Source organism: Notolepis coatsorum, assembly GCF_963971535.1.
Source record: "Notolepis coatsorum genome assembly, contig: SCAFFOLD_1222, whole genome shotgun sequence".
In the NCBI taxonomy this organism is placed as follows: Eukaryota; Metazoa; Chordata; class Actinopteri; order Aulopiformes; family Paralepididae; genus Notolepis; species Notolepis coatsorum.
Genome location: NW_028169920.1, coordinates 25,095 through 45,000, shown reverse-complemented (window position 1 = coordinate 45,000; position 19,906 = coordinate 25,095). Strand labels below are relative to the sequence as shown.

Genomic DNA, 19,906 nt, shown 5'->3' with positions numbered 1-19,906 from the left:
CAGTTTATCGGGTCATGAATAACAGTACTCCGTCTCTTTCTGTCTCTGTGTATCCAGTACATCAGGTCCTGTATCACAGTGGTTCTGTCTCTAAAGATGGCGCCGCAACGACCGGCTGCCTCTCTGTGCGCTCCGTCGAGACTGTGCTTACTTTTGTTCATATTTATAGTTTTAAGAATTTTGTTTGTACCAACTGTAGGTGCATTAATGTGTATGACCGTCAGTCACTCATAGACATTGGATTACGGGAAATTTACCAACTGGATTACTCTCTGGATCAGCTCTCTGAACCACAACAATGGCCTGTTGAGATCTTGAGAACATCAGGACCAGACCTCGACCCACGGAACAAAGGATCCAGGCGACGAGGACGGAGAGCGGGTGTCCGTAACAGATTGAGAACCAGGCGACACCGAACGCCACTACCCAGTTTATTGCTAGCCAATGTACAATCAATAGACAATAAACTATACGACATCAGAGCAAGGATTCAATTCCAAAGAGACGTTAGAGATTGTAATGTTCTCTGCTTCATCGAGACGTGGCTGACGCCGGACGTTCCAGACCACGCTATCCAACCGGCCGAACACTTCTTCATCCACCGCAAGGATCGTACAGCAGAATCCGGCAAGCAGCGGGGAGGTGGAATAGCCTTCATGTTGAACAACAATTGGAGCGATCCAGGCAACGTGAAGGAACTTTCGAACCACTGCTCCCCCAACCTGGAATATATATCCATCAAGTGTCGGCCCTTCTTTCTCCCCGAGGGAGTTAACGTCGATCATCCTGGTCGGAGTGTATATTCCACCACAAGCTAACACAGGTGACGCGCTCTCGAAACTCCATGACGAGGTAAATAAACTCCAGGCAGCTAATGTTGACGCCGCCATTGTAGTAGTGGGCGATTTCAATAGCGCCAATCTGAGGAAAGTATTGCATGTATTGCAGTATCAGCATGTGACTTGTAACACCAGAGGCGGTAACATTTTAGACCACTGTTACTCGCAATTCAAGTGTGGATACAAGGCTCATTCTGCTAGTGGCTTCGGCAAGTCTGATCATGCGGCCATCTTGCTTTCTCCAAAGTATAAACAAAATCTCAAGCGCGCCCCGGTAGTCTCGCGAGAGGTGCAGAAATGGTCTGTGGAGTCAGAGGAGACGCTACAGGCTGCGCTTGAGTGCACAGACTGGAGTGTGTTCCGTGACAACACAGATAACATTAATGACTACATGGAGACAGTGCTGGACTTTGTTCGTACTTTGGTGGAAGAAACAATCCCCACTACCACAATAAGAGTTTACCCAAATCAAAAACCTTGGGTAGACAAATCCGTCCGTGAAGCTCTGAAAGCGCGCACCACAGCATACAACGCCGGGCTCGTGGCAGGCAACATGAATGACCACAAGGTGGCGAGATACAACGTAAGGAGGACAGTAATAGAAGCAAAACGGCGCTACAGGAATAAAATTGAACTTCAGTTTGAACAGGCTGACTCCAGAGCTATGTGGCAGGGCCTCAAAACAATGACAGATTACAAAGGCACCTCCCTCAAACTGAACAGTGACATCTCCTATGCAAATGATCTCAATACCTTCTATGCGAGGTTTGAGGCTGGGAATAACAACACCAGCCTACAAGCCACGGCAATGGGGGGGGGGGTCTGCTGATGGAGACTCAGTGATCAGGGTAACAGAGCATGAGGTGAGGAGGACCTTTAAAAAAGTGAATATCAGGAAGGCAGCAGGACCGGACGGCATCCCCGGCCGCGTCCTAAAAGTCTGTGCCGACCAACTGGCCCCGGTATTCACTGACATATTTAACCTGTCCTTAGAACAGGCTGTCATCCCCACCTGCCTGAAGAAGTCCACTATCATCCCTGTACCTAAAAAATCCAAGCCTGCTTGCCTCAACAACTACCGCCCTGTAGCTCTCACCTCCATAGCCATGAAGTGCTTTGAGAAGCTAGTAAAGGGCTACATCTGCTCCTCCCTCCCCATCAACCTGGACCCCCTGCAATTTGCATACCGCCCCAACAGGTCCACAGAGGACGCCATAGCCCATGTGCTGCACACAGCAGCATCACACCTGGACAAGAGGCAGGGGAACTATGTGAGAATGCTATTCATCGACTACAGCTCAGCATTCAATACCATAGTCCCCTCCAAACTCATAGCCAAGCTCAGGGACCTGGGCTTGAACTATGACCTCTGCCAGTGGGTCTTAGACTTCCTGACGGCCAGACCCCAGGTGGTGAGAGCAGGCAACTGCACCTCCTCATCCATCACCCTCAACATAGGGGCCCCCCAGGGCTGTGTTCTGAGTCCCCTCCTCTACTCCCTGTACACACATGACTGTGTGGCTCAGCGGAACAACAACACAATCATCAAATTTGCTGACGACACAGTAGTGGTGGGCCTGATCTCTGCAAACGACGAGAGGGCCTACCTGGAAGAGGTCAAGGTCCTGGCGGGATGGTGCCAGGAGAACAGCCTCTCCCTGAACATCAGCAAAACAAAGGAGATGATTGTGGACTTTAGGAGGTCGGGGGTCAGGGACTACAGCCCCCTCAGCATCGACGGGGCACCGGTTGAGAGAGTGAACAGTTTTAAGTACCTCGGAGCCCACATATCCGAGGACTTGACATGGACCACACACATTGACAGTGTTGTGAAGAAGGCACGACAACGCCTCTACTTCCTCAGGCGCCTAAGGAAGTTCCAAGTCAGAAGATCCTTAAGAACTTCTACTCATGTACAATAGAGAGCATCCTGACTGGCAATATCACCTCCTGGTTTGGGAATAGCACCGCACTAGACCGAAGCAGACTACAGAGAGTGGCACGTTCAGCTGAACGCACAATTGGAGGGGGGCTTCCCACTCTCCAGAACATTTACAACAAGCGGTGCAGGGGTAAGGCTAAGAGAATTATTAAGGACTCCAGCCACCCAAACAACTGCCTCTTTAAACTGCTGCGGTCAGGCAAGCGATACCGGAGTCTCATGGCAAGCACAGAAAGACTCAGAAAAAGCTTCTCTCCCCAGGCCATCAGGTTGCTCAACGAACAATAACACTATGCAACAACCATCAAATGCACTCACAACACACACATCCATACGCACACACTCACTTTAAACAAACAACACACTGCAGCACCCACTCTCCACACTTTAGAACACCTAAACACACTTTATATTTATTGGTAAAGGATTTGCACTACAACCCATACCTCAGTACACCTTACTGTAAATTGTACCTAAATTGTACCTCATCCCATTTCTGCTTTGCACTATATAGGATTGTATATTAGTAGATTGCATAGTATATTGAATATTGTATGGTAACTCAGTTACTCTATTCTGCATCGAACATTGTACATATGTATATACTGAACACGTACGTGACTTCTATTTTTACTTCTATTTTTACATGCTATACTATTTTATTTTATTTCATACTTATCTTTTGTCTAGCACAGTCTCTGGAGCGTAACAGAAAGAAGCATTTTGTATAAAAGTATTCTGTACTTCTGTATGACAACTATTAAAGAAACTTGAAACTCTGTGTATCCAGTACATCAGGTCCTGTATCACAGTGGGAAGACTTCCTCATCTCATGCTGGTCTCCAAAGATTCTCTCTACTCTCAGCTTCCTGCATCTGGCTTCGTCACGCCTTCCTACAGGTCAGCCTTGACCCCTGACCCTTGACCCCTGACCCTTGACCCTTCCTACAGGCCAGCCTTGACCCCTGACCCTTCCTACAGGCCAGCCCCAGAATAGACCCCTGTGTCGACACCTAGTAGTGTTTTGTACAGGAGGTGATTTGGTGGCAGGACTCAACCAATAATGTCCCTGTAGGAACTTGCCCTGTCAAACCAGGCTGTCAAACCAGGCTGTCAAACCAGGCTGTCAATCAGCTGTCAAACCAGGCTGTCAATCAGAGCTGTCAATCAGAGCGGTCAAACCAGGCTGTCAATCAGAGCTGTCAATCAGAGCTGTCAAACCAGGCTGTCAAATCAGGCTGTCAAACCAGGCTGTCAAACAGAGCTGTCAATCAGAGCTCCTCCCCTAACTACAGGCTCCTCCCCTAGCTCCTCCACTAACTACAGGCTCCTCCCCTAACTACAGGATCCTCCCCTAACTACAGATGCCTCCCAAACTACAGGCTCCTCCCCTAACTACAGGCCCCTCCCCTAACTACAGTCTCACCCCTAACTACAGGCTCCTCCCCTAACTACAGGCTCCTCCCCTAACTACAGTATCATCCCCTAAATGCAGGCTCCTCCCCTAACTACAGGCTCCTCCCCTAATTACAGTCTCCTCCCCTAACTACAGTATCCTCCCCTAACAACAGGCCCCTCCCCTAACTACAGTATCCTCCCCTAACTACAGGCTCCTCCCCTAATGAAATGCCCCTCCCCTAACTCCTCTATATGTTCCTCCCCTAACTAATCTATAGACTCCTCCCCTAACTCCTCTATATGCTCCTCCCATAACTCATCTATAGACTCCTCCCCTAACTCCTCTATAGACTCCTCCCCTAACTATATAGACTCCTCCCCTAACTACAGGCTCCTCCCCCAACTCCTCCTACATACTGTATATATAGTATATCTATTGTAGGATTAGGGTGTTTCCAGCCTTATCAACCCGTCATCTGGCGTTCCGTGAAGTCTGCATTGTGTTTGTTATTTGTTGGTTGATGGCAATCTTACTGGCTGTCACACACTGTATCACCCTGTCGATGTATCCGTAAACAGAAGAATTACACTGGAAACGTGATCTCTTTCCTTGATGGTTATGTTATGCAACACACACACCCTTCACACCCATTACAAACTAATGCCCTCAGGCCGTCGACACAGAGCTTCAACACTGAATAAAAGGGCTTAGGCTCCGTGCCAACCTCCATCAGACTGCTGAACGCCTAGGTCTGGTGGAGGCCGGACTGCCAAACCAAGCAGTCAACATGTACAGTATGGCTCTGTGGCCAGTCAAACCAAGCAGTCAACATGTACAGTATGGCTCTGCGGCCAGTCAAACCAAGCAGTCACCATGTACAGTATGGCTCTGCGGCCAGTCAAACCAAGCAGTCACCATGTACAGTATGGCTCTGCGGCCAGTCAAACCAAGCAGTCACCATGTACAGTATGGCTCGGCGGCCAGTCAAACCAAGCAGTCACCATGTACAGTATGGCTCTGCGGCCAGTCAAACCAAGCAGTCACCATGTACAGTATGGCTCGGCGGCCAGTCAAACCAAGCAGTCAACATGTACAGTATGGCTCGGCGGCCAGTCAAACAAGCAGTCAACATGTACAGTATGGCTCGGCGGCCAGTCAAACCAAGCAGTCAACATGTACAGTATGGCTCGGCGGCCAGTCAAACCAAGCAGTCAACATGTACAGTATGGCTCGGCGGCCAGTCAAACCAAGCAGTCAACATGTACAGTATGGCTCGGCGGCCAGTCAAACCAAGCAGTCAACATGTACAGTATGGCTCGGCGGCCAGTCAAACCAAGCAGTCACCATGTACAGTATGGCTTGGCGGCCAGTCAAACCAAGCAGTCACCATGTACAGTATGGCTCGGCGGCCAGTCAAACCAAGCAGTCAACATGTACAGTATGGCTTGGCGGCCACTGCCAGTCAAACCAAGCAGTCAACATGTACAGTATGGCTCGGCGGCCAGTCAAACCAAGCAGTCACCATGTACAGTATGGCTCGGCGGCCAGTCAAACCAAGCAGTCAACATGTACAGTATGGCTCGGCGGCCAGTCAAACCAAGCAGTCACCATGTACAGTATGGCTCGGCGGCCAGTCAAACCAAGCAGTCACCATGTACAGTATGGCTCAGCGGCCAGTCAAACCAAGCAGTCACCATGTACAGTATGGCTCGGCGGCGTTACTACTATCAACAAAACAAAGCCAAGAGAACAGTTTTGACTCTTCAAATAAAGTGAATACACCTCCAAATAAATATAATTTGAGTCAATCACAAAATTCACAATCCGTCAATGTCATTAACAATGTGTTTCCCTGAACAATGAGTGAACTAAAAACCAACAGGTATTGTGCTTTGTCAGCAAATAAAACATTTGACGCTATAGGAGAGGAGACTGTTGTGGTCTTGGTCCATGAAACAACTATTACTTGGCATTTATAGGACAGCACACCTCAAAAAGAATTAAATAAACCAAACAAACATCACAGGTACATATGTCCAAATTAACCTGGCTACTATGGAGGAATAAGTGACTGCGTATTTGAGCCCCTGGCCCCAAATGTACAGTCTCCTCACCACCGGATGTATATTTCTCTCCCACCCACCCACCCCCTCCTAATGTACAGTCCCCCTCCCCATATACTCTGTCAGGATCTATGAGTAACAGTACTGTATATTTGGATACTGCATATGTCACAAATGTATCAGTACTAAATACCTATATGTCCCTATGCCATAAATGTCATGTATGTTGAGTATGTCATAAATGTCAATATGAATTGAAAATGGGGGACCCTGATGTAAACAAGACGAAAGTCTTTCTCTGGTCTGCATCCCCTTAACAATTGTGTGTATTGAGCCGTACTGTATTGTACCCATTCTGCAATCTGTTAAATAAAGTTTTCATTCATTAATTAATTTGCTGTCTCGTTATAACACAAACAGCTACAACCAAGCTAGCCTGATAACGTTAGTAGTTAGCATCCAAGCTAGAAACTGCTTAGGCTGCTTACCTGGCCAATAATGTGGTCCTCCTCGCTCTTCCTGGACAGATAGATTTGTTAAATCATAATATCCACAGTGGTGTGCTGTGCTGGTCCTCAGTAAATGTCCCGCCGGCGAAAAATAAGTTGCTAATAAAGTGCTAAATGTTTGATACACTAATAGAGGATTCGAACGTGCCCGCTCTGTTAATAAACGTTTCAATCAATCAATCAATCAATCCCGTGAGGGGATGACGTTCAGACGTTGTCACGTCAGGTGGAAACGTTCTGGACTGGCCCGCCTCCACCAGAGCGGCAAATTTGAAGACGCTAGAGTACCCTGCTATCAGACGGACCCGTGTTAAGGTGTGGGAACCCCTTTATTAAGCTCGAATCTTATTGGCTAATAATTGGTTGTGGACTCCACAACCATGAATCATGTGGTGGACGCTTGAAAAAGACACCTCCCCCCTCCCTCCCTCTGGTTCCCTCTATTCTGGCTGAGCTGCAGTGACTACCAGCCTGCCTCAGTGAGTCTGACAGTGTTAGAGAGAGTGAGAAGGAGAAGAGGGAGACAATTAAAAAAAAATAATTATAACACAGAGATGAAAAATAATGATTTTTTATTATTATTGTAAACTATATATAAAAAAATATATATTATTTTTATTTTTATTTGAATTTTTTATTTGAATTACATTTTTTAATTTTAATGTTTTACTGTTCATATTTTAATGGGGAAGCCTGGCTTCCCTTGGCTTCCAGGAGGATTCGCCACTGCTTTGGACTACTTAAAAAATAGACTCCACTTCCACCTGATGGACACATATCACCTGTACTGCTATTATTTATTATTTATATACACATAGAACTGCTCCACATGGATTTTAATATATCATGCTTTAAGTACTGTAGTTTTAATGTAGTTTTTTTTTTTATATAGTGGTCTTTTTACTGTAGTTTTAACGAAGCTGGTGTTTTTTTTTAATAGTGGTGAGTGTCTATGTATTGTGACTGTATGTTTGTATTTTAACCACTGCACAAATGAAGTTCAGAAAGTAAAATAAAGTAATTTGAAGTTGAAGTTGAAGTGAGGTTTATTTTCATAAACAAATGGTCTCGTACAAAACTAAACAAATTGAACGTCTTTGAAAGGTGAAGAAACTAGATTAATAATTCTATCTCTCTCTTGATGGTTGCGGCCTAGCTCCCTAGCCGAAGCCTGTCCTGTTAGCCGGAGCTAGCTATCTCCTTGTGGCCTCCCTCCCCCACCCTCCAGCCTCTCTGCTGTCTCGCTGTCAACGCTTGTCTACGCTTGTCTGAGTCAAACCGGAAGAACTCACAGCTCCTATCAACCACGCTGCCTGTCTGTCTCTTAACTCGTCTGATAGACTATAACATGTTTAAACCAATATCTAATATAGATATGTATTTTACCTCCATGTTATGATCATTGGTTTCCTTCAATATGATTAATAATATGTTGTATTTGCAGCCGCCGGACCCCCCAGCCCTCTCCGTGTCCTGGGGGAGCAGACCCGGGCTCGCCCCCCCGTTCGCTCTGGGCCTTCAACACCCTGCTGAGAGTCCGACTGCTCTGTGCCACTTACGTCAACGTGAACATCCGAGATATAGACAAGGTTAGTGTTTCTATCAGGACTGACCCAGGTTAGTGTTTCTATCAGGACTGACCCAGGTTAGTGTTTCTATCAGGACTGACCCAGGTTAGTGTTTCTATCAGGACTGACCCAGGTTAGTGTTTCTATCAGGACTGACCCAGGTTAGTGTTTCTATCAGGACTGACCCAGGTTAGAGTTTCTATCAGGACTGACCCAGGCTAGTGTTTCTATCAGGACTGACCCAGGTTAGAGTTTCTATCAGGACTGACCCAGGTTAGTGTTTCTATCAGGACTGACCCAGGTTAGAGTTTCTATCAGGACTGACCCAGGCTAGTGTTTCTATCAGGACTGACCCAGGTTAGTGTTTCTATCAGGACTGACCCAGGCTAGTGTTTCTATCAGGACTGACCCAGGTTAGTGTTTCTATCAGGACTGACCCAGGTTAGTGTTTCTATCAGGACTGACCCAGGTTAGAGTTTCTATCAGGACTGACCCAGGTTAGAGTTTCTATCAGGACTGACCCAGGTTAGTGTTTCTATCAGGAGGAGACAGAGTAGGGTTTAGTTTAGAGACAGAGGGTTTAGTTTAGAGACAGAGGAGGGTTTAGTTTAGAGACAGGAGGGTTTAGTTTAGAGACAGAGGGTTTAGTTTAGAGACAGAGGGTTTAGTTTAGAGACAGAGGAGGGTTTAGTTTAGAGACAGAGGGTTTAGTTTAGAGACAGAGGGTTTAGTTTAGAGACAGAGGAGGGTTTAGTTTAGAGACAGAGGGTTTAGTTTAGAGACAGAGGAGGGTTTAGTTTAGAGACAGAGGGTTTAGTTTAGAGACAGAGGAGGGTTTAGTTTAGAGACAGAGGAGGGTTTAGTTTAGAGACAGAGGGTTTAGTTTAGAGACAGAGGAGGGTTTAGTTTAGAGACAGAGGGTTTAGTTTAGAGACAGAGGGTTTAGTTTAGAGACAGAGGAGGGTTTAGTTTAGAGACAGAGGAGGGTTTAGTTTAGAGACAGGAGGGTTTAGTTTAGAGACAGAGGAGGGTTTAGTTTAGAGACAGAGGAGGGTTTAGTTTAGAGACAGAGGGTTTAGTTTAGAGACAGAGGAGGGTTTAGTTTAGAGACAGAGGGTTTAGTTTAGAGACAGAGGAGGGTTTAGTTTAGAGACAGAGGAGGGTTTAGTTTAGAGACAGAGGAGGGTTTAGTTTAGAGACAGAGGGTTTAGTTTAGAGACAGAGGGTTTAGTTTAGAGACAGAGGAGGGTTTAGTTTAGAGACAGAGGAGGGTTTAGTTTAGAGACAGAGGAGGGTTTAGTTTAGAGACAGAGGGGTTAGTTTAGAGACAGAGGGTTTAGTTTAGAGACAGAGGGTTTAGTTTAGAGACAGAGGAGGGTTTAGTTTAGAGACAGATGGTTTAGTTTAGAGACAGAGGGTTTAGTTTAGAGACAGAGGGTTTAGTTTAGAGACAGAGGAGGGTTTAGTTTAGAGACAGAGGAGGGTTTAGTTTAGCGACAGAGGGTTTAGTTTAGAGACAGAGGAGGGTTTAGTTTAGATACAGAGGAGGGTTTAGTTTAGAGACAGAGGGTTTAGTTTAGAGACAGGGGGTTTAGTTTAGAGACAGAGGAGGGTTTAGTTTAGAGACAGAGGAGGGTTTAGTTTAGAGACAGAGGAGGGTTTAGTTTAGAGACAGAGGAGGGTTTAGTTTAGAGACAGAGGAGGGTTTAGTTTAGAGACAGAGGGTTTAGTTTAGAGACAGAGGAGGGTTTAGTTTAGAGACAGAGGAGGGTTTAGTTTAGAGACAGAGGAGAGTTTAGAGACAGAGGAGAGTTTAGAGACAGAGGAGGGTTTAGTTTAGAGACAGAGGGTTTAGTTTAGAGACAGAGGAGGGTTTAGTTTAGAGACAGAGGGTTTAGTTTAGAGACAGAGGAGGGTTTAGTTTAGAGACAGAGGAGAGTTTAGAGACAGAGGAGAGTTTAGAGACAGAGGAGGGTTTAGTTTAGAGACAGAGGGTTTAGTTTAGAGACCGAGGAGGGTTTAGTTTAGAGACAGATGAGGGTTTAGTTTAGAGACAGAGGGTTTAGTTTAGAGACAGAGGGTTTAGTTTAGAGACAGAGGAGGGTTTAGTTTAGAGACAGAGGGTTTAGTTTAGAGACAGAGGGTTTAGTTTAGAGACAGAGGAGGGTTTAGTTTAGAGACAGAGGAGGGTTTAGTTTAGAGACAGGGTTTAGTTTAGAGACAGAGGAGGGTTTAGTTTAGAGACAGAGGAGGGTTTAGTTTAGAGACAGAGGATTTAGTTTAGAGACAGAGGAGGGTTTAGTTTAGATACAGAGGAGGGTTTAGTTTAGAGACAGAGGGTTTAGTTTAGAGACAGGGGGTTTAGTTTAGAGACAGAGGAGGGTTTAGTTTAGAGACAGAGGAGGGTTTAGTTTAGAGACAGAGGGTTTAGTTTAGAGACAGAGGAGGGTTTAGTTTAGAGACAGAGGAGGGTTTAGTTTAGAGACAGAGGAGGGTTTAGTTTAGAGACAGAGGAGGGTTTAGTTTAGAGACAGAGGGTTTAGTTTAGAGACAGAGGAGGGTTTAGTTTAGAGACAGAGGAGGGTTTAGTTTAGAGACAGAGGATTTAGTTTAGAGACAGAGGAGGGTTTAGTTTAGATACAGAGGAGGGTTTAGTTTAGAGACAGAGGGTTTAGTTTAGAGACATGGGGTTTAGTTTAGAGACAGAGGAGGGTTTAGTTTAGAGACAGAGGAGGGTTTAGTTTAGAGACAGAGGGTTTAGTTTAGAGACAGAGGAGGGTTTAGTTTAGAGACAGAGGAGGGTTTAGTTTAGAGACAGAGGAGGGTTTAGTTTAGAGACAGAGGAGGGTTTAGTTTAGAGACAGAGGGTTTAGTTTAGAGACAGAGGAGGGTTTAGTTTAGAGACAGAGGAGGGTTTAGTTTAGAGACAGAGGAGAGTTTAGAGACAGAGGAGAGTTTAGAGACAGAGGAGGGTTTAGTTTAGAGACAGAGGGTTTAGTTTAGAGACAGAGGAGGGTTTAGTTTAGAGACAGAGGGTTTAGTTTAGAGACAGAGGAGGGTTTAGTTTAGAGACAGAGGAGAGTTTAGAGACAGGAGAGTTTAGAGACAGAGGAGGGTTTAGTTTAGAGACAGAGGGTTTAGTTTAGAGACCGAGGAGGGTTTAGTTTAGAGACAGAGGGTTTAGTTTAGAGACAGAGGAGGGTTTATTTTAGAGACAGAGGGTTTAGTTTAGAGACAGAGGGTTTAGTTTAGAGACAGAGGGTTTAGTTTAGAGACAGAGGAGGGTTTAGTTTAGAGACAGAGGAGGGTTTAGTTTAGAGACAGATGGTTTAGTTTAGAGACAGAGGAGGGTTTAGTTTAGAGACAGGGTTTATTTTAGAGACAGAGGAGGGTTTAGTTTAGAGACAGAGGAGGGTTTAGTTTAGAGACAGAGGGTTTAGAGACAGAGGGTTTAGTTTAGAGACAGAGGAGGGTTTAGTTTAGAGACAGAGGGTTTAGTTTAGAGACAGAGGGTTTAGTTTAGAGACAGAGGGTTTAGTTTAGAGACAGAGGAGGGTTTAGTTTAGAGACAGAGGGTTTAGTTTAGAGACAGAGGGTTTAGTTTAGAGACAGAGGAGGGTTTAGTTTAGAGACAGAGGAGGGTTTAGTTTTGAGACAGAGGAGGGTTTAGTTTAGAGACAGAGGAGGGTTTAGTTTAGAGACAGAGGAGGGTTTAGTTTAGAGACAGGAGGGTTTAGTTTAGAGACAGAGGAGGGTTTAGTTTAGAGACAGAGGAGGGTTTAGTTTAGAGACAGAGGAGGGTTTAGTTTAGAGACAGATGGTTTAGTTTAGAGACAGAGGAGGGTTTAGTTTAGAGACAAGAGGGTTTAGTTTAGAGACAGAGGAGGGTTTAGTTTAGAGACAGATGGTTTAGTTTAGAGACAGAGGGTTTAGTTTAGAGACAGAGGAGGGTTTAGTTTAGAGACAGAGGGTTTAGTTTAGAGACAGAGGGTTTAGTTTAGAGACAGGAGGGTTTAGTTTAGAGACAGAGGGTTTAGTTTAGAGACAGAGGAGGGTTTAGTTTAGAGACAGAGGGTTTAGTTTAGAGACAGAGGAGGGTTTAGTTTAGAGACAGAGGAGGGTTTAGTTTAGAGACAGAGGGTTTAGTTTAGAGACAGAGGAGGGTTTAGTTTAGAGACAGAGGAGGGTTTAGTTTAGAGACGGAGGGTTTAGTTTAGAGACAGAGGAGGGTTTAGTTTAGAGACAGAGGGTTTAGTTTAGAGACAGAGGGTTTAGTTTAGAGACAGAGGAGGGTTTAGTTTAGAGACAGAGGAGGGTTTAGTTTAGAGACAGAGGAGGGTTTAGTTTAGAGACAGAGGAGGGTTTAGTTTAGAGACAGAGGGTTTAGTTTAGAGACAGAGGAGGGTTTAGTTTAGAGACAAGAGGGTTTAGTTTAGAGACAGAGGAGGGTTTAGTTTAGAGACAGATGGTTTAGTTTAGAGACAGAGGGTTTAGTTTAGAGACAGAGGAGGGTTTAGTTTAGAGACAGAGGGTTTAGTTTAGAGACAGAGGGTTTAGTTTAGAGACAGAGGGTTTAGTTTAGAGACAGGAGGGTTTAGTTTAGAGACAGAGGGTTTAGTTTAGAGACAGAGGAGGGTTTAGTTTAGAGACAGAGGGTTTAGTTTAGAGACAGAGGAGGGTTTAGTTTAGAGACAGAGGAGGGTTTAGTTTAGAGACAGAGGGTTTAGTTTAGAGACAGAGGGTTTAGTTTAGAGACAGAGGAGGGTTTAGTTTAGAGACAGAGGAGGGTTTAGTTTAGAGACGGAGGGTTTAGTTTAGAGACAGAGGAGGGTTTAGTTTAGAGACAGAGGGTTTAGTTTAGAGACAGAGGGTTTAGTTTAGAGACAGAGGAGGGTTTAGTTTAGAGACAGAGGAGGGTTTAGTTTAGAGACAGAGGAGGGTTTAGTTTAGAGACAGGAGGGTTTAGTTTAGAGACAGAGGATTTAGTTTAGAGACAGAGGAGGGTTTAGTTTAGAGACAGAGGAGGGTTTAGTTTAGAGACAGAGGAGGGTTTAGTTTAGAGACAGAGGGTTTAGTTTAGAGACAGAGGGTTTAGTTTAGAGACAGAGGATTTAGTTTAGAGACAGGAGGGTTTAGGTTAGAGACAGAGGAGGGTTTAGTTTAGAGACAGAGGAGGGTTTAGTTTAGAGACAGAGGGTTTAGTTTAGAAACAGGGGGGTTTAGTTTAGAGACAGAGGAGGGTTTAGTTTAGAGACAGAGGAGGGTTTAGTTTAGAGACAGAGGAGGGTTTAGTTTAGAGACAGAGGGTTTAGTTTAGAGACAGAGGGTTTAGTTTAGAGACAGGGGGTTTAGTTTAGAGACATAGGAGGGTTTAGTTAACCAGCTCTGTCAGGGTCTGAACAGGTTAACTAACCAGCTCTGTCAGGGTCTGAACAGGTTAACTAACCAGCTCTGTCAGGGTCTGAACATGTTAACTAACCAGCTCTGTCAGGGTCTGAACAGGTTAACTAACCAGCTCTGTCAGGGTCTGAACAGGTTAACTAACCAGCTCTGTCAGGGTCTGAACAGGTTAACTAACCAGCTCTGTCAGGGTCTGAACAGGTTAACTAACCAGCTCGCTCTGTCAGGGTCTGAACAGGTTAACTAACCAGCTCTGTCAGGGTCTGAACAGGTTAACTAACCAGCTCTGTCAGGGTCTGAACAGGTTAACTAACCAGCTCGCTCTGTCAGGGTCTGAACAGGTTAACTAACCAGCTCTGTCAGGGTCTGAACAGGTTAACTAACCAGCTTGCTCTGTCAGGGTCTGAACAGGTTAACTAACCAGCTCTGTCAGGGTCTGAACAGGTTAACTAACCAGCTCGCTCTGTCAGGGTCTGAACAGGTTAACTAACCAGCTCTGTCAGGGTCTGAACAGGTTAACTAACCAGCTCTGTCAGGGTCTGAACAGGTTAACTAACCAGCTCTGTCAGGGTCTGAATAGGTTAACTAACTAGCTCTGTCAGGGTCTGAACAGGTTAACTAACCAGCTCTGTCAGGGTCTGAACAGGTTAACTAACCAGCTCGCTCTGTCAGGGTCTGAACAGGTTAACTAACCAGCTCTGTCAGGGTCTGAACAGGTTAACTAATCAGCTCTGTCAGGGTCTGAACAGGTTAACTAACCAGCTCTGTCAGGGTCTGAACAGGTTAACTAACCAGCTCTGTCAGGGCCTGAACAGGTTAACTAACGATAGGTTATGAATATAACCGTAGTTCTATGAGTATTAGTGCCGCTCAGCGTCTACGGCACATATCGTTAGGTTATGACTATAACCAAGTTCTGTTAGTTAGGGGCGATGCTTGGCATCGCCTTCTGCACTATCTCGCGTACGTGCACGCGTACTGAATAAACCACAAATGTACCTCTAATACCAGTATTAGTCTGACCACACCCCTCATCAGCTTACCTTCATAAGCAGGTGTGTGGTCACCTGCTCTCCTCCTTCCCAAGCTTTCACCACAAGGTGAGGACAAGGGCTGCAGCGGCGTCCGATGCCAAGCATCGCCCCTAACTAACAGAACTTGGTTATAGTCATAACCTAACGTTCTGTATCGTTAGTGGCTTAGCTTGGCATCGCCTTCTGCACAAGGGAGGCCAAGCGGAGCCACTTGGCTGACAAATACACCCCGCTGACAGCCCCCCAAAACCATCAGAACAGGGAGGGCCGAGCCCCCCCGACCCCCCCTAATGGAGGGTAGCCCCCCTATTAGGGACGTCACGGGAGGGCGACGGACCCGACCGTGCGAAGAGGCACTCAAGCAACTCAACGCACAGGGTGAGCAGACCGTGGCTTGACCCACGACTACACACACGCACAACCCGCATGCCACCCGGGAACGAACGGAGGAACAACCTTGTTACTGCCCCCAGAATCACGGGGTCAAGGGCAAACCCAACCCCGTGGCAAGGCCGTAGCAGCGGAGCACGAAGGAAGACCCAGACCCACCAAAAGGACTGGACTCCCTGGAATGGGGGCCCGGAGAAGTCCATGATGCCAGCATCAAGACCCCACCAGGTGGGCACGTAGTGCCCCGCCCCCCACATCGCCAGCGTATTCGGACAAAGGCCCCTCAGTTACTGCACCTGGTATTCCCAGGCGGAACCAACCAGGCCAGTAAGCCGAGCGGGCCCCGTCCCCCCAATAGTACACCGCCTGGCACACTGACCCTGCAGAATAGGCAGTCAGCATGGCCGTAAGCACACAAAAAAGGTTAACCAACGGAAGCAGGCAGCGCACCGGGGAAAAACCAGGCAACAGGCTGTTAACCCTAGCCTGGAGACTGCGGACGAGACAGGCGCCAGAGGGGACAGCTGAACACAGCCGCCCCGGCGGAAGGAGCGTAAGCTGGCGGTGTTGCATGACCAAGCCTCCATTTAACAACCCCCACCCAGAGGGGTCGAGGCAGAGAAGGCTGACACGATTGGCAGACGTCATGAACGTGCAGGGGCACCCTCAACCGGTGAACCCGGGAGTTGACACTGCTCCAACACACCAGGGAATCAACCACCTCGGTGTTACCCAATGCGGTGGTTGTTCCTATAACCCCTCAAGAAAAAACTCCAAAACACACCTGCGGGTATACACCGGCTATACCGCAGTACAAGCGTTTCAGTTTCCAAAAAGGGTTAACCCAGGCCTACGGGTCGCAAACATCACTTCGGACCGGGCCTGGCGGTACGGGAAGCACAGGGTCACCAGAGGAGGTCAAAAAACCACCCCCACAGGCCCCTCTTCGCCATGCGTGAGAGAGGAGCGAAAAACAATGGAGAACCAGCCCCTAAGCACACCGTACCTGGTATTCCCCGGCGGTCTCCCAACCAAGTACTAACCAGGACCAACCTGTGCAGCGGCCGAGATCCGACGAGATCGAGCGCGTACAGAATGGCATGGCTGTAAGCCATGACGACAGTGCTGAGTAAAAACATACCCAACCAGGGTCTCCATAGCGCTTAACCCTGTGACACCCAGACCGACCTGGCATTTTTCCCCCTGAAAAAACCCCAAGTCCCTCAGGGTACCAGAACAGCAGATCTGCATCCCCGGCGGACAACGGGTTCAACTGATCTGGACCAGCGTGACCAGAACCAGTCCCGTGCCCTAACCACGCCGACATGCCTACTCCAGGAGAAGGGCAGATATGCGTGTTGATCTTAACATGAAAAGAAGGCGCCACCCAGACGTCGGGACGAACCGCGCCTGGTGGCCCACCCCAAGGGCGTGAGACCCCACTACATATGTTCAGATCCATCCCGTCATCATCCCCCAGACATGAACGAGGATCCGTCGACAACCCACCCAGGTCATGGGATGTGGTCGCCGGAAGAGGAAAAACCCCCATCTCAGTTGCTTTATAAAAACGCTGTTTCAACCACAAGCAACTAAGGCGTGCCAGTCAATCGCCTGTTTACAGCGAGCTAGCACTATACGTGCGTCGGGACACACCCCCATCAATGAACAGGCTATTTAGACCCATTGAATCCCCAAGGCGCCCAGGGGAACGACAAGAGGGGTGTGACACTCCCTAACTCCAACACTTCTGGAATAGAAAGAAGGAAGCATCAACAGTATGTATCCCAGTCTACACAGCCGGGGTAAAAAATGTTCACATTTTTACATCCCACCACCCTCCCATAGGAAAGAGACGGGGATCCCCAGAGAGACTTCCCACGCGAGCTGTACAGATTGAAAAGAATATATTGCACCTTGAGCCATGTAAAAAACTGGTTTTAGGGCCTCCGGGGAAGAGGCACCGAACCCATACACACTCAATAAACGAATTGAATCGAATATACATACAATAGAAAAGGACCCTTCTAGAGGGTCCACTCACTTTGACAATCTGAGGAGGAAGGCTCTGTACTCTGATGGAGGCTTCCTCACATGGATCACATGGAAGAAGGAGTCCGAACTCACAGAAGGCCTGAGTAGGCGCTTGGTGAGGAGGAGCCCTGACCACCCCCCCTGAAAACAGATCCATCACATGGACCTGAACAGCACACGGAAGTCCTACCAACAGAGACGCGCACGGTGACGTACTCTATGGCGGGGGAATTCCTGCGGTGCACACGCCCAATATACCAGGCCGTGGGACCAGGAACTCCCTCCCCCCCCCCCCCCCCCCCCCCCCGTAACGTGCCGAACCGCCACGTGACGGGAACCTTGAAGGACAGGGGGTGTACCCCTGACCGACAGAACAATGGGGAGAGGAAAGGTTACCAGTTCACCCCTTTACGACCCCACACCCATGATACGACGTAACGACAAAAAGAGAATATGACACAGTCATAGTCAGCTCTATGAAGCGTTTCACAGCTCCACACAGCGCACGAGCTAACCTGCTATCTGATTTTTACTAAGGAAAAACACAGAATAGAGAGGGCTCTAAGAACCCCGGTCCAACATACACATGTGCTTCTGTGGCCAGTACAACCCAGTTGTAGGTCACATGACACACACAACCCATCATCATCACAATGAGAGAATACATCATTCTTGATTAGTATCGACCACAGGCCTTGCCAAGCACACATGACAGCAACCAAACCAATTTCCCTTTAGGAAATAAGTTTCTCCAGCAGATTTAGCACAACCTCAGCAATCAAGCTGAGAGTTACATCGTATCCCTACCACACAAAAGACACAATTAATGCACAACATGTCTGATAGGAGGTGATAAAGTCCCCAGGGAACCGGGGGGGGAAAAAACACAATCCTCCTATTTTACCCTCAATACGGCCAGTTAAAACAGGAAAACCTGTTAATGTGTGAACTCACTGTCCATTGTCATTACAGTCTGAGAAAGAACATTCTTTTACTCACTCGTCACCAAGCATAGCTTCATAGGTTAGTTGCCTTAGTAGTGAGTACACGGTACACATAAACACCATGATGTTTCTCACACAACAACCAGATCAATACATCACGACCTGCACGGAGAAGCTACTGCCAGTGACAAAAACAGCTCACACACAACCCGCAACGTATCTCAAATGCATTGCAACAACACACGTTTTGGGAAAAAACACCGTCATTCACAATACATTTAGCAAGGTAAAACCAGAAGACGTGTTATGAGGGTCTGGCCAACCCCGTACCTGCCCGGAACGCAGATCAGCGAAGTGCAGTCACAAGCCACCGTAGAACACAGCCCTCTTTGTTGACGCAATCCCCGTCTAGGCTCAGGCAGGGTTGACGAACATCCCCTGTCAAGGATGACGTCGTGGTCAAGAGTGTAAAACATGTTAAAAATCAAAGCACGTTCAACAGAATAGCATCAAGCTAACGGCTGCTCCAACCGTTCGGGTGCTATCGCTTCCGCTCGCGAGACGCCGATCTACGACGCACACGATCAGGAGCGAGCTCCCGGCGGCGCGCGAGAAGCCAAACTACCCCGCGCCAGGCCACCGACCGGCTAACCGTAAGCTATGAACATGCAAACAATGACATAACACTCACCCAGACAGGCCGCCGTTCTGAACCCTCCTCACTTTTTAAGAGAAAAGAGAAAACAAGACGTCAACACCGCTTCACAACGGCGACATTAACACGTCCGGCGGAATCAGCACAGTACCAACTGGCCTGTATAGCTGACTTTGAACATGAATCTGCCGCTATCGCACATTACATGCACATATCCCCTCGTGAAGGAATACTCTCATTTGGATATGAAAGATGGGGTCTTAACACGGTGACAGAGAGAATCCACTCGTCCAGAACACACAGGGATCACCAGTGTCAATGGTCGCGGCCCACTAGTTAAAACTATAATGGTCGCCAGACCAAGGCCTTCTGTCGCCTAGACGGCTAAACAAAGGACCCTAGCCTGGGGCCGGTTTCCATAAACTTTGTCTAGTAGCCCCCATAGCACTAACAGACAAGTGGAGCCCGCCAGCAAACACTACTCACCCAACCTGGAACGCACCGCTCCTCACAACAGCGGCATGTCCTACAGTTCAGCTGTGGCCTGACAGGTTTCACCCCAACAAACACAGCAAGGAACTGCAGTTGAGAAGCATGCAGCGGCGTGCTCCCAATACGAAAACCGGTGGAGGGTTTGTAGAATGATCATCATCTTCTAGACACTCCAGTACGAAGACAATATCGCCGTATTTTCTCGAAAATAGTGAGAGAGAAAATAAAGATATGATGTCAACGTATCCTTGTTTCCCAAGCTGTTCCTAATCCAATTTCTTCCATCATGGTGTCAAGTGTGGGGATCTACCGAGGCACCTCTTCCTTGTGGTGAAAGCGAGAAGGAGGAGAGCAGGTGACCACACACCTGCTTATGAAGGTAAGCTGATGAGGGGTGTGGTCAGACTAATACTGGTATTAGAGGTACATTTGTGGTTTATTCAGTACGCGTGCACGTACGCGAGATAGTGCAGAAGGCGATGCCAAGCTAAGCCACTAACGATACAGAACTCACTCCAGTGACGTGCACTGAATAAAAACTCCACAATGTACCTTTACATACCAACATCCGTCTGGCCACACCCCCATCTGCTACCTACATAAGCAGGGGTGTGGCCACACACTCATCTCCTTCTCA

The 19,906-nt window shown here is 47.3% G+C and overlaps 1 pseudogene across 1 annotated transcript in view; it reads left to right on the top strand.

Moving 5' to 3' along the window:
* The window catches only part of LOC311248652 (phosphatidylinositol 4,5-bisphosphate 3-kinase catalytic subunit alpha isoform-like), a 57,945-nt pseudogene that overhangs the window by 16,530 nt on the left and 21,509 nt on the right, over positions 1-19,906 (top strand). Inside the window, exons 8-9 of the transcript in view lie at positions 3,572-3,681; positions 8,197-8,341. The product of the transcript in view is annotated as a phosphatidylinositol 4,5-bisphosphate 3-kinase catalytic subunit alpha isoform-like (transcript). The remainder of the gene's footprint in view (positions 1-3,571; positions 3,682-8,196; positions 8,342-19,906) is intronic.